This window comes from Aulonocara sp. 'chitande type north' Nkhata Bay, linkage group LG7, assembly GCF_057382095.1.
Source record: "Aulonocara sp. 'chitande type north' Nkhata Bay isolate Kocher_YH1m ecotype deep benthic linkage group LG7, A_spYH_male_GT1.1, whole genome shotgun sequence".
Lineage (NCBI taxonomy): Eukaryota > Metazoa > Chordata > Actinopteri > Cichliformes > Cichlidae > Aulonocara > Aulonocara sp. 'chitande type north' Nkhata Bay.
Genome location: NC_141350.1, coordinates 43,233,296 through 43,247,008, shown reverse-complemented (window position 1 = coordinate 43,247,008; position 13,713 = coordinate 43,233,296).

Here is a 13,713-nt window from a genome sequence, read left to right as displayed (position 1 = left end):
AAATTACAGCAAACTCTGTAAATCACAGTTTCAAAGGAAACAAGTGACACATATGAGCCACACTGCTGACTTACAATTAGCAATGTGTGTGTGTCAGCTTTAATAGCATTTAAGGAAACACAGGCACTTCGACGCAGACAGTTCCTGCCTGGATTTCTGGATCGTTATTCATTTTTTAAATTATGCAGTGTTGTAAAGGGGAGAATGCTTCAACATCTGGGACAACAAAACACAGCTGCACAGGAATAGGCAAGTTAATTTGTTCCTGAAACTGTCAGACAATGACAGATATAATAGTTACCTATCTATTGTTTCACGCAAGTATATTTAAAGCATTTCTGTGTTTTAAGCAAATCCATTTCATTAGCGTAATAAAGACTATAATGTTCAGTGCCTCAAAGTTATTATTAATGATCAATATAATAATGATAACTATTATATCATTGAGTTATGTCATGTTATTATTTAGTTCAATAAGCTGCTTAATATTGCATGGTAAAGACCCTATGTTATTAAAAAAAACAACAACAGTCACACAACCCTCTAAGAGAAAGCACTTGGCGACAGTGGGAAGGCAAAACTTGCTTTTAACAGGAAGAAGCCTCTGGCAAAATAAGGTTGGACCAACACCATACAATCAAAGAACATAGTACTAAACAGTTTAAGAAACAGCTTAATGTCATCATCATGTATTAAATGCATGAAAAGGGGCTTTACTTATTAGGCAGAAAAGGAGCAGATGAGATATATATGATGGAATCTGTGTTATAAATCCACATCCTTAATCCTGTAGCTGGTCTAAGTAACCTTATATACTCTTTACTTTTAAAAACCATGGTTTATTCTGTGCCAAAGCTCTTATGTCTGCATTTTATAAATGTATTGAACATTTTAAATGTAAATGATATAGTTTAAAATAGGTTCACCACTGCAGGTTATTTAATTTAAATGCAGACAGCATTTTTTAATGTGTGGCTATTATAAGATTTATAAAAGTTAAAGATTTCTGTTTAGCCTTATATATGGGGCTATGTTGGGCATATGACCTAGACCTCAGAGAGTTAATTGTTTAATAGCCTATGTAACATTTTCATGTTATTCTTTTATAGTCTGCTAGCTTTACATTGTCCCAGATGTTTCCAGTAATATTCAGTCACACTTTTAGAAGAACTCGTTACATTTCATTCAGTGTAACCACACATTACAGTGCCCCATCCGTTGACATGGTTTATCCTGAGATACTTTTTACACTGGTGATGGTGGTGAGTACCCTCTTTTATTTTCCCCCCCGCTATAGGTGCACATAAACATATCCACAAACTGCTTTGGGCGATGTATGTGCAGGCTAAAGCACAACTACTTACCTAATTAACACAGGCTGAAGGTTTCCCCTCTTACTCCATCACCTTTAACCTCAACATAAGAACCGACTACTCAACAGAAAACCTCTATTATGCTGATTCTGGGTTTTTTAATAAGTCACCAATATCTGCATGTTGTATTCACACTGTTGTCTCCATTCATAAGATTATATTTTTTAATATTTTTTTTTTATAGAAATATATCCACAGTGCGCACTCTCTCTCTTCCCATCAGCCTCTCTGTTTTTTTCCCCGCCCTCCTCTCTCGCTCTTACTGTTTATTCTTCTGGTGGTGTAGCAGGCCCCAGAGCCCAGAGGCAGGTCGTGTTCTCAGGGAAACAGCAACTCTCTACAGAGCTGATATCAAAATAGTTTAAAATGTGAATTGTCTGATAGTTCCCAGTGAGTGCAGAGCTGAGCCAAACACTTCCAGATCCCCGTTCCAGGAGAATGTAAACAAAGCCGGGGCTGTGAGAGAGCAAGTGAACCTGCTGTGTTCTTGTCACACAATATAGCTCAGACCGATCTGCTTGGTTTGGTTTACTAGGACCAAGGTTTCCAAACACCCCCCCCCCACGCCCCTCCTTTTATTTTTAAGTGATTTGTTATTTGCACAAAGAGTCAAGGATGTGTTTGGGTGGTGACTCTCAATGGGGGAAATATTTTGTCAGGGCTAGAGTGCTGAGATGAACCAGATATCCTTGGATAGTGTCAATGTTTCATCACTTTCATGTTTCAAATTAAAAATGGTAAAAATCCGAAGTTGTTTCTGCTGACAGAAAGACAGGGAAAAAAAGTCTGGATTTTTGGGTTGCTTGGTTACAGACAATCAATTACAAAATCAACGTGGAAGATTAAAAATAGAAGATGGAAAAATATAAACCTTGTATATAAAATGTGTTTAAGGTGCCCCATTCAAGGTGCAATTTAACATGTTAAAACAAAGAATGATAGATAAAAAAGAACAAAATAGCACACATATATATAACATAATAATGAAAAGCCAACAATACAACAACAACAAAAAATACTGTGTACAACATATACTAGCTATGGCAAGTGTAAATAGTCCAGGTGTTATAGGGAGTTGTAAAATTTGATGCTCACAGGTATTAGGAATCATTTCCTGTGGTTGCTGATCGTGCTCCTCTAACTGTCCAACACATCATGGAGAGGGTGTGGGGAGGATTCCCAGTGCTGTTCCTGACTTGGAGTAGATTTCTTTCTTTCTGGCCCTGCCATCAGAGAGTCAAGCTCCACACCCACAGTGGTATTTGTTACTGAATGGATAATGTCAGTGTCTCTAGGTCAAGCTGTTTGTAAGAAACTCATTCTCTCCCATCAGTCCTTTCCCATATGGAAAAGAAATAGTAAAAACTTATATGTGATTACTCATGAAAGTGGCCACTTTCTCATTACTTTCATATATTGTTTTAGTAAGTATCCAAAACATACAAGTTTCATTATATAATTTTTTAAGGTATCTTATATCTGTTTTCACTCTTATATGCTTTTCATACAAGTTTCACACAAGACAGATACAAACTTTATAAGATTTATATGTATCTTTTCCATATGGGTTTCTACATACGTGATTTTCCCACTTTAAAATAAAAAAATCTAAATGCTTAAAACACTACTAAAAAATCTGAAACCCTGTTTTTGCTGAATAAGATGGTGAAGACAAAATATAACTGTGATAAGTGTAAAGATGTTATCAAAGTGCAAAAACATGTAAATACATTAAAAAAACTGATTTCATTTCTAAAAATATGTCAGTTCTATTTATACATGAATGCAAATAAATACATAATTATTTAGTAGTATTTATTATGTATGATAAATAAATAGCCAGACTTGTGTGATTCACTGTAATTATGAATACAACAGTGAAACAGTAAGTGTAGCACTTAGAATTTTACACAAGTTAAAAAAAAAAGATAAAGTTGTGCATAAATGAATGAATTCACTCAAAAATTCAAAAATTGTCTTTAAACAGTGGGTAATATTTACTGTTGCTTTGAAACATTTATTCATTATTTCCTAACACCTACATTTTGATCAAAGGATTTTTTTAAATAAATCATTCCTCCTACACGTCAGGAAAACTGATAAATATATCCAAAAGTACACTAAACTCAGAAAAATAAAACAAAAATGTTACACTTCCATAAAATATAGAAAATAAAGTCTTCAATTCACAGATGGGGTAAACTGCCAGAAACAATTGAGCTTGCACTACAAATGACCCCTAACATGGAAAATTCAATGATCTCCAGCTGTTAGCTTGAAAATCCCCAAAATATCATTTGATTTATTCTGTGTGTGTCTCTGTGTGTTTGTTTTCGTTTGGGAGTAAAATATCTAAATCCAATGTGTATTTTCAGTGCATTTTTGATTTGAGGGTTTTATTGATGTGCTGGAAGATGTAATATTTGTGCATCTTTGCAAAACATGCCAGCATGCAGAAAGGGCACATTTTGCATGATGCTTAATTCTCCCTTTAATTTGTTTGCCCGTTTGTTAGTTTGTGCAGAAATCCAGTCTTTGTTTGTCGAGCAGGTAGAGATGCCAGCATGGAGTTACACAATGTGCTGCATTTGAGGTCGATTACATTATCATCATCATCACGTCCAGTTCTGCGATGTGTGTTTGAGGCAAATGCAAAACTTGATCCATTGATTTTTTTCATGTGGTTACTTTAAACTATATGTAATTTCTGAAGGTAGTTTTCATGTGCAAAAGTTGATATTTGATTTCTTTCATTGTTCACTGACAAAGAAAAGCTGTGCCCCCGCTCTTGTTTAGATATGTATTTATGTCCTTCTACTTGCACTGGGTATGTGCAGCACTTCTAATGTTTCTACTCGAGATCACTAAATACAAATTAATGAATTTTTTTTTTAACAAGGAAAAAATTAAACACGGAAAACAAAATTGTTCACAAGCATGTTTGCATGTTGGGCGTTTCTGGGCTCTGCCTGAATAAGCAGTGGAACTTTCCAGCGTTTCTTTTTCCTTATTTATTTTTTGTCTGTGTTGTTTTCTCAGTATTGCAATGCATCACTTGACATTACCCAAGCAAGTTTGAGCTGCAGCGCATCAGCTGAAAGCAATTTGGTCCAGAGCGCAGCTGCCAGGCGGATAAGACTTTCCTTCTTTCGTTTACTTTGAAATGTTCCTTTTTTTTTTCAACATCCAAAATACACAAGGCAGCCAAATTGCTGACATCTGTGCGAGGGGGCAGTGAGACTCCTGCATTCTTTCATGCCCCACTATGCAAAACTCCACATTGTTTATTTAAAGAACACTGAACACTTTAGCACTATTAAGAAACATGTCATATAGTAAACTAAAGGTTTCCTCTCAGGAAAAATCCCTGTCAGTTTATTTTTCCTTTGCATAAAGTTATTTTAGTTTTGACTCACAAACTGCCTGCATTCACAATTAAGCAAAAGTGTTGTAAGCGCGGGATGCTAACGAGCTAGGAAAACCTGGAAGTGGTGTGATTATTTATGTGTTGATGCGCGGACAGGTGGGATAGCAGGACTGGGCTGTCTCCTTCTCGCTTCCTGGCGATCTCTCGAATAAGATGACACCACAGAGAAGACGGTGAGTAAAGCTGGTGTTTAGTTTTTAGCTTTTCTCTTGTTTTTAGCTTGGGCTGCACAATATGCAAAGATTATGTTTCTGGGAAAACAAAAAATGAATCAGTGTGTCTTCGAAACCTACCCAACAGCAAAGTGCAGAGTGTTCGATCACAGCAGGAGTCTGCTTCAATGCAAGTGTAAATTGAAGATGATGTGTCAGGACTGTATTTTGAGATGTCATGATCTTAGTGGAAGACAAAGAGTGAGACAGAGGGGAACGTAAGGGCGAAGAGACATCGAAAACTGACAACTAAACTTAGGATGATAGCCAGAGGACGGCCTGTGCGTCAGTGCAGGCGAGGTGGTGTGTGGGAGGAGGGTGTGGACGCGGGGAAAGAGAGTAGGGAGGACCCACTGTGACTGATAGCCCACCGGGGCCTCAGAGTGGACCGACACTGGGAACAGCTAACCTATCTTGACATGCGTAGGAAACCCAAGACTTTCTTAGCCCTCTGTCAGATAGGAACCACCCACAGGAGCCCTGCCACAACTGTGTAGCCCGAGCTGCTGCGCGTCTTTTTTAACTAGCTCTGTTTAGATGAACACACGGCGGAGGAATGCTGCAGTATACCTTGTAGAAACCGCAAGCACAACAGAATTAGGGCGACTTCCCAGGGAAATCCATGGGAATGAGACAGCTTTGCCTACTAGCAAGATCATAACTGTGTGTGTATGAGTCTCAGTAAAAGTCCCTTTGATGCCGTGGTGCTGTCAGCAAGCAGTCAATAAGAGCTGACAAGGGCGAAGCGCCTCCGAGGTGGTTTTGGGTCATGTTTAGTTGGTGGGTATTACTGTAGTCATACCAAGATTTGAAAGAAAGTGAGGAACCACTCGATTCAAATGCGATGGTCAGTATCAGTTGTCACCCATCCCATACATACCAGCAGTAGATGCGGGGCGCTGACTCAGCAGGCTGTTGTTATTAACTCCAGTGATAAACAGACACAGATAATTTAGGAGACCTCTAGTGGCTGTACATAGAAGTGCATGCAAAATCTCAGGTTGAAAATATAGTTGTAAGCTTTGCATTTTAACCCAAACTGTGATCTTTTCCAAAAACTAACCGAGCAATTCGGACCCCTAAACATGACCAAGCCATCTTTACATTCTTTTATATTTTTTTTTTACCTCCACCTAACCACGTTTAGTTTTAGTGGGTAAAACTAAATCATCTATTTCTGCTGACTGAACCCAACCAAACACCACATGAAAACAAACATTCAAAGATTTATGTTGCATACTTGCAACACCAATTTCACCACCCAGAAACTTTCACACCAGCAAATAGCAAAACTACTTCCTTCCAAAGAGCAACAACCAGAATTTAGCAACAGCAGCCTTTTCAGATCTTAGGATTGTGGTTTTTAAAACTTGCCTCTATGCCCTCACCTGTTTTTGTTCTTGAATAATATCACACTAGCTGTCCACAAACAACAACATGACTGGCTTGTTTTCTATGTCTTATTGTTACGCTGTCAGGAGAATCCACAGTCCACGTGAAGCTCTCAGTTTACACACTTTCACGACAAGGCGTCAAGTAAATTTGTCACCGGAGCTGAAATATTTGGTCATCCGGCACAAATTTGCTTCAGCTTCAGTCTTTGCATAGACTTTTTATGTAATCGTGCCACGTGCTAAAATATTGCCTCATTTTTGTTTTAGTCACGACCATTGACTACAGTCAATGGTCACAACATTAGGTCATTTCAGTGAAAGGATGTGTTACATCAAAATACAACTAGGGCTGCCACGATTAGTCGACTAGTCACAATTACGTCGACTATCAAAATCGTCGACGACTGATTTAAAAGTCGACGCGTCGTTTGAAGCTTTGTAAGATCACAAAAGACGCAGGAATAAATAGTAGGATTTAAGAGTGTAATAACGGACTGTGTCCCAGAATTCATAGCGCAGCCCAGCTCAGTTTCCAACAATGGCAGCAGCTAGTTAGTTTTAATAGTACTCTTATTATTCTTTTTGGGCCACAAAATAAACGTTTAACATATTTTCAGGCGAGAATGTAACTATGTAAACCTCAAATATCTGCTCAGTTTATCAAGACACCACATATTTTCGGAGACGTCTGTTCCCCACTAGCTCGAGTGTTAGCCGGGGTTCAAGGCTCACTAGAGCCGGTGAGAACACCGGACTCCCGGCAAATCGTTTTCAAACCCACCGCCGTCTTTCGCTACTCAGGTTAAACATGTAATATAAGTCACTTAGATAACTTAAAAATGTTATTGTTTGGCTTTTTTTAGTATTTTATTTGTTCCTGAGTAAATCGGTTTGGCTGAGATTAAGGTTATAGTTTTTACACAGTTGAATAAACGTCAAGCAGACAGCTGATCATCAGAAGTATGAGATGCTGGAGAATTTACTCCGGTGTCCTGTTATATTTTAGATAGCAAGGAGTTTATTAAACTTCACCGAAACAATCTGCAAAATTCATTAAAATTTAATAAACTACCATCTTGTCTTTATTTTTAGTTAGCACATACTTTAAACACTTAAAGCTGTAAGCTAATGATAGTTATATAAGAGCAGATGCTGCTGGTGCAATAAGCTGTAGTTTTACGTCCAATGGATGCATGATCTGATTAGTCGACTGATCGCAAAAATAATCGGTGACTAGTCGACTATCAAAATAATTGTTTGTGGCAGCCCTAAATACAACCTTCTCACAGTAAAACGTGAGTGTCCCACAATTCCTTTTAACGCCTAAGAGTTCACAAATCAGACTACAATTCCCAGCTTACTTCAAAGTAAAACATACTAAAGAAAACTACAAATAGTGATTCTCATCAGGGGCAGATTTAGGGACTCCGTGAGATTTAATTTTAAAACAGTCTGTTAAAAACTGTCCATTTAACCGAAGAGATTCTGACATGACAGTCGGAAGAGCACAGGTGTAACCGACTGAATTAATCACGGCTGAAGTCTGTTTGAGTTTCAGTTGGATCGCTGTCACACTTTCATCACACTGTCGTCACTTTTATTCATAAGACTGTGCTCCAGTGCAACACAAATCAAAACACGAACAACCAATAACACAAAGGAAAGAATGAGGAAAGGGCGGAGATGGACACACACTTGGCCATCATTCAATCTATTTTGGCTGACAGCGAGAGAAGGGGTTTTGGGGGGTTTTTTGCTTCCTTTTTTTCAGACCAACGTTGGGACACAAAAAAATATGAGACAGAGCAAATGACGACAGCATGGAGAGGAGAGGGTATAAAAAGGATTGGATGTTGGCACGCAGGGAAAAGCAGTCTGCGGTAGACTTGTAAATAGCCGGAGGGACAGAGGGATGGAGGAATGGAGCTATCAGCAGAGAAGTGATGAAGGTCTGGGATCGGGCCAAGATAAACACAAGCCAGCCCAGAAGGAGCTGCAGCAACACACACACACACACATTTATGACCAACAGCACATACATGTACAAATGCACAAACACCCAAACACATGAGGCTGCTAGCACTTTATATCCATCATGCACTTACATATACACAAACACACCCATGCATGCACGTATGAACACACACACACACCTGCAGAAAAATAAACAGTTATGTATGGCTCCCCGACCACAGCTTCTTGAGTGTTAAGCTGTGTGACAACAGGCCGGGCTGTCATTTTGACATCTCATTTCATCACATAGTTCACATTAGTCCATTTGCTCAGATACCACAGAGTAAACACGAAGCCAAAAGAAATGGTTGGAGTTTTATTTTTAAACACGACGAATAAACAGACTCAAGAGTTATTTGAGCCTTCAGAAAATTCCTCTTCGTTTTTGGCAGTCATTTAAATCCAGCTTGGAGAAAGAACCTTGTCCTTTGTAATTACCATAAATCCTCAAAGAAGAAAAAGTCAGCTGTGTCCTGAAGATTTAATCATAACGCAGGGACATTGGGACGTTGTTTTTTTTTGCCGCTACTGTTAATGTGCACGCATGCGTGCTTCTTTCTTTTTTCAGTGTATTTGTTCAAATGTGTTCAGATGTGTGTGACTGAGTTTCATTAGCGTGCTGTGAAGCGCAGGCTCTCCTGCTCCGTCTTGTCTCCAACTGACTAACATCTCGAGTGAAACCATAAAAATCTGCTAAATGTTATCTTAAGCGTGGCATTCAGAGGCAAAACTGCAGTGTGAAAGAGCTGCTGCAAAGCGTGTCGCGCTGGAATGCAAAACACAAGTCATGGTCATCGTCCTGTCACCGCACAGGTTTGAACTGCAAGGACCTACGCTCATTTTTAACTGCAGTCTGTTAAATTTCCCTTAAGCATGGCACTTAATGGTGACTGCTGTGTGAAACAGGGGGCAATGATCATGTATCCATCTATCCTACAGAAATAAAGATTAATCAGATGCTATTTAAAGATTCTCCCATGAATGTTTTTACTTTAACTGATTATGTGACGATTATGTGTATTGTTTTGAAATCTGCAGTTCTACTAAGTTAGATGTATCAGTCCGTTCCACCCCAAGACCAGAGGTCTGTGTCATATCAAAGAGTGCATGAAGACAATGTGACAAGCCCATTAAAAGCTGATGTAGGACATGAAGTGGGCAATTTAGCAGACTAATTAGTCGATACACACTTCGAAATTCATCAACATCCACCTGTAAAGACGAAATGGAAAGTTATGGGCTGGAATAAACAAAAGACTGCTCTCTTCTTCCACAGAATAATGTTGCATGGGTTCACTTATGTTTAACTGTCATCTACACATGGCATAAAGTTCACTATGCTGTATGTGCTAAAATTATGTGAATCCTATAAAGCAGCGGTCCCCAACCCCCGGCCCTCGGACCGGTACTGGCCCGTGAGTCGCGAGAGTTGAGGCTCAGGTGTGAAATGTGTGGTTTTCAGGGTCTTTATCGGTTTTCAGTGTTATTTTTTTATCGTTTTGATCGTTAACTCGGTTTTCCTGGGTCTTTTCACGTGTGTTATGAATAAATCTTCTTTTTTTCGGTACCGGTACTAATTTTATTGTGTTGTATTTATGCAAAATATTGTCGGGCATAAACCGGTCCGTGGCGCAAAAAAGGTTGGGGACCACTGCTATAAAGTGTATAATAGATTAATTAAGCTACTATGACATAACCTGTAAGAGCCTTGAGCTGAGCATTTATCACCATATTGGTTCACTGAAATCGAGCCAGGTGGGGTCTGTGAAAGCAAGAGGTGGGAATCACCTTATGATGATACTCAACTCTCAGTACAATACTATAGCACTTTAATGCAGAGTATTACAACAACATATGTGATGAAGCATGTGAAAGATGAGGACTGTGCACAAAAACACTCAAGCAATGCAAATATTTCTCAAACATACGTCTGAATAATGTAGTTTACTGAACAGTTTTTGATGAATAAACTGCAATTAACCAGTGCACTATTTTTCCCTAAATACTCATCCAGCACAACTCTCAAATATGAGGGTAAACCCACCGTGCTTAGCACAGCCACAAACTCCTACAGGTGGAATCTGGACAGTCACCTTTGGTGATGCTGCAGACTTTTCCATCTTTAGACTGTGGCGATAACGTGGTGTAGACTGTGATGAAGTGTCAGTTTCTTGAAAACCTTGCAGAGATTTTATCAGAAGTGTAATCGTTTATGAACGTGCTACAAGTGACTATCTATTATACATAATAGTCACTAAACCACAATAATTTGTGAAATATACACCTGACATCTTCATATTAAACATTTATAGAAAATAAAGACAGAAATATGGCTTCTATTCAGAGTCTAGTTAGAGGAAAATTTGAATATAAAAAAACTAAAATTCTCGACCGGGTTGGTTTTTGCATGGAGTCTACATGATTGTGACATATTGCAATGTATTACCGTTTTGTTTTTTTTCAGGTGAAAATTATGCAAACTTTGTTCTGTTCCTCTCACTTCAGTAATTTTTATTCCTTCAAAATGGGATTATCAAACACACACACACTGACCAACACTGTTACTGAAACCTATGGTAAACCTGAGAAAGTGAACTGTTCAACTCTTCAAAGTTTAACTTAAGTGGAAGCAAAAATGTGTGAGTTATGATACTATTAAAAGTATTTAGTCTCTAGTTTTCTGTGAGATATGAATGCACAGTCAGTTCACATGTCACAATTTAACGCAGCTCTTCCTGCTGTACTCAGGCTTTGCTCAGGTCTTCGTTAGCCCGGGTACGGCTGTGCTCGTGCAGCTCTGTCACATACCTGCATTTGATTGTTCCAGTGGGAAAAAACGTATTTCCCACAACATTTTATTAAATTTGCCTAAATGCAGTTGATGGGTTTTTATTTTCACTCTGAAGTGTAAGGTAGTTTTGTCAAGCTAAGTGTGTCCAGTGTTGGTTGGTTTCTCGGTTGATTTAACGTTAGCTTTGCTGTGACTGGCTAACGTTAGCTTAGGATGGTGGGACGTAAGATAAACCTTCATTTTTGTAGTATAAAGGTTGCTTTCATATGACACTTCTTGCAAATCCCACGTGACATGTCCATCTCATTTGTTCCACAGGTTTGTGATTTAAACCTGGACAGCACTTTTTTCAAATTTCTTTCTCCAAAGCCTCCATCTTTCTTCCTTCCATACACTGACCTCGTGTCACTCACTAGAAAAACTCAATAGCATCTGCTGGTATAGTTAAAAGGTAATTCATTTTATTATTATAGTACTAAAAACGTTGTATTTCCAGTTTATATATAAAGATATCAACATTTGGTGTCCCTGTGTTAATAAAATATTGATATGTAAAATATTGCAATGCGATGCTGGGAACCCCTATGAACCACATCTCATGTCCATCCTGTATCCTTTTTATCACTGATGTATGTGAAATTTTTATTTATTAAACAGATGAAAGATTTCCAAACCAACCTGCCCTGTGTGACAGTCATTGACATCTATCAGTCGGGAAAGGTTTGCAGTACAAAGTCATTTCTAAGGCTTTGACACTCAGGTGAACCACCATGACAGTCATTATTTACAAATGAAGAAAAACTTGGAACAGTGGTGAACCCAGGAGTGACTGGCCTACGAAGTTACTCCAGGAGAGCATCAATGACTCGTTTAGAAGGTTAGAAAAAAACCCCTGAAAAACAACTAAATACACCATTTACCTCAGTTTCAGTCAGAGTTCATGATTCAACAATAAGAATGAGATTAGACAAAAATGGCATCCACAGTACAGCTCCAAGGTAAAAATCATTGCCCACCAAAAAGAACATAAAGGTTGGTCACATGTTTGTCAAAAAAACAGAGGAAAAAAAACATTCTGAAGAGCCCAAAGACCTTTGGGAAAGTATTCTGTGCACTCATGAGACTAAAGTTAAACTTCTTGGAATTTTTGAGTCCCGTTACCTTTGGAGTAAAACTATACAGCATTCAATAAAAAGATCAGTCAAACATGGTGGTGGTAGTGTGATGAGCTGGGGCTGCTTTGCTGCTTCAGGACCTGGACGACTTGATGTAATTGATGGACACATGAATTCTGCTCTCTCCAAAAAAATCCTGAATCCTGATTTCTGGACATCAGTTTGTACATGAAGCTGAAGTTCACTCAGGTTAATTTAGACAGTTCTGCAAAGAAGAGTGGACCAAAATTCCTGCACAGCCATGTAAAAGACGCATTGCCAGTTATCACAAATGCTTAATTGCAGTTCTTGCTGCCAAAGGTAGCACGACCAGTTATTTGGTTTAGGAGGCAAAGATTTGTTCACAAAGAGCCAAGTAGGTTTATTTCCTTTTAATAAATAAAATCATCATTTAAAAACTGTATTTTGTATTTGTATTTATGCGACAAATATTACAATTTGTGTGATGATCTGAAGCATAACAAATATGACCGAAAATAAGAAATCTGGAAGGGGGAAAATCCTTTTTCACCTCAAAACAAATGAATTATTTTGCAGCTGAAATTTTCACCCTTAATGGCACTTAAAGACTTGAAGGTTGCAGAAACAAACCCAACAGCCCTCACTTACTAAGATCTTATTCTCGTGTAAAGCTGCCTGCATAGCTCCTCTCAGAAAACACAGTTATTAAAAAATAACAATGTCTGCAAGTGCATGTATGTGCGTGTTTCCTGGGAAATTTACCCCTTTGATGCTCTCAGATTAGTAATCCCCCTGAGTTGTGGTTGTGAATGTGGTGGTGGTACTTGTGACCTGGTGGGTGGGTGTTTTATACTGCAACCTGCATGCTAGTTCAAAGCCCCCTGTGCAGTACGAGGGGGATAAGAGGACACATGAAAGCAGCACTTGACAACATATACCGTCTAAAAGATCACAGGGCCAAATAGCAAGAAAGGTGCACCAACATAAACAAATCAAACACACCTACATTTTAGTTTGTCCATTGAAGTGCACCCACATGTTGGGGGCTCTTAACGGCACTGATGTAGCAGATGTATCAAGCAAGATAAGTACTTTGGAGGGTTACTGACGCAAAGGTTTGCAACTTGCTAATGTACTACAGAGAAAGGAAATTCAATTTTTGGAAAATAATTCACATATCTCTTGACTCGTTATACATTTGTTATCTTTTTTGGTTTTTTGCAGAAAATAGATGTTGGCCTGTTTGAAAGCGTCCTCATCATTTTTCATATATCCATCTAGTGTGTCAAACCTGACACTCGACAGCAGGAATACAGTGACATTTATGTCTTCTGAACAAGCCAGGTTGTTTGAGTATTTTAGCACAC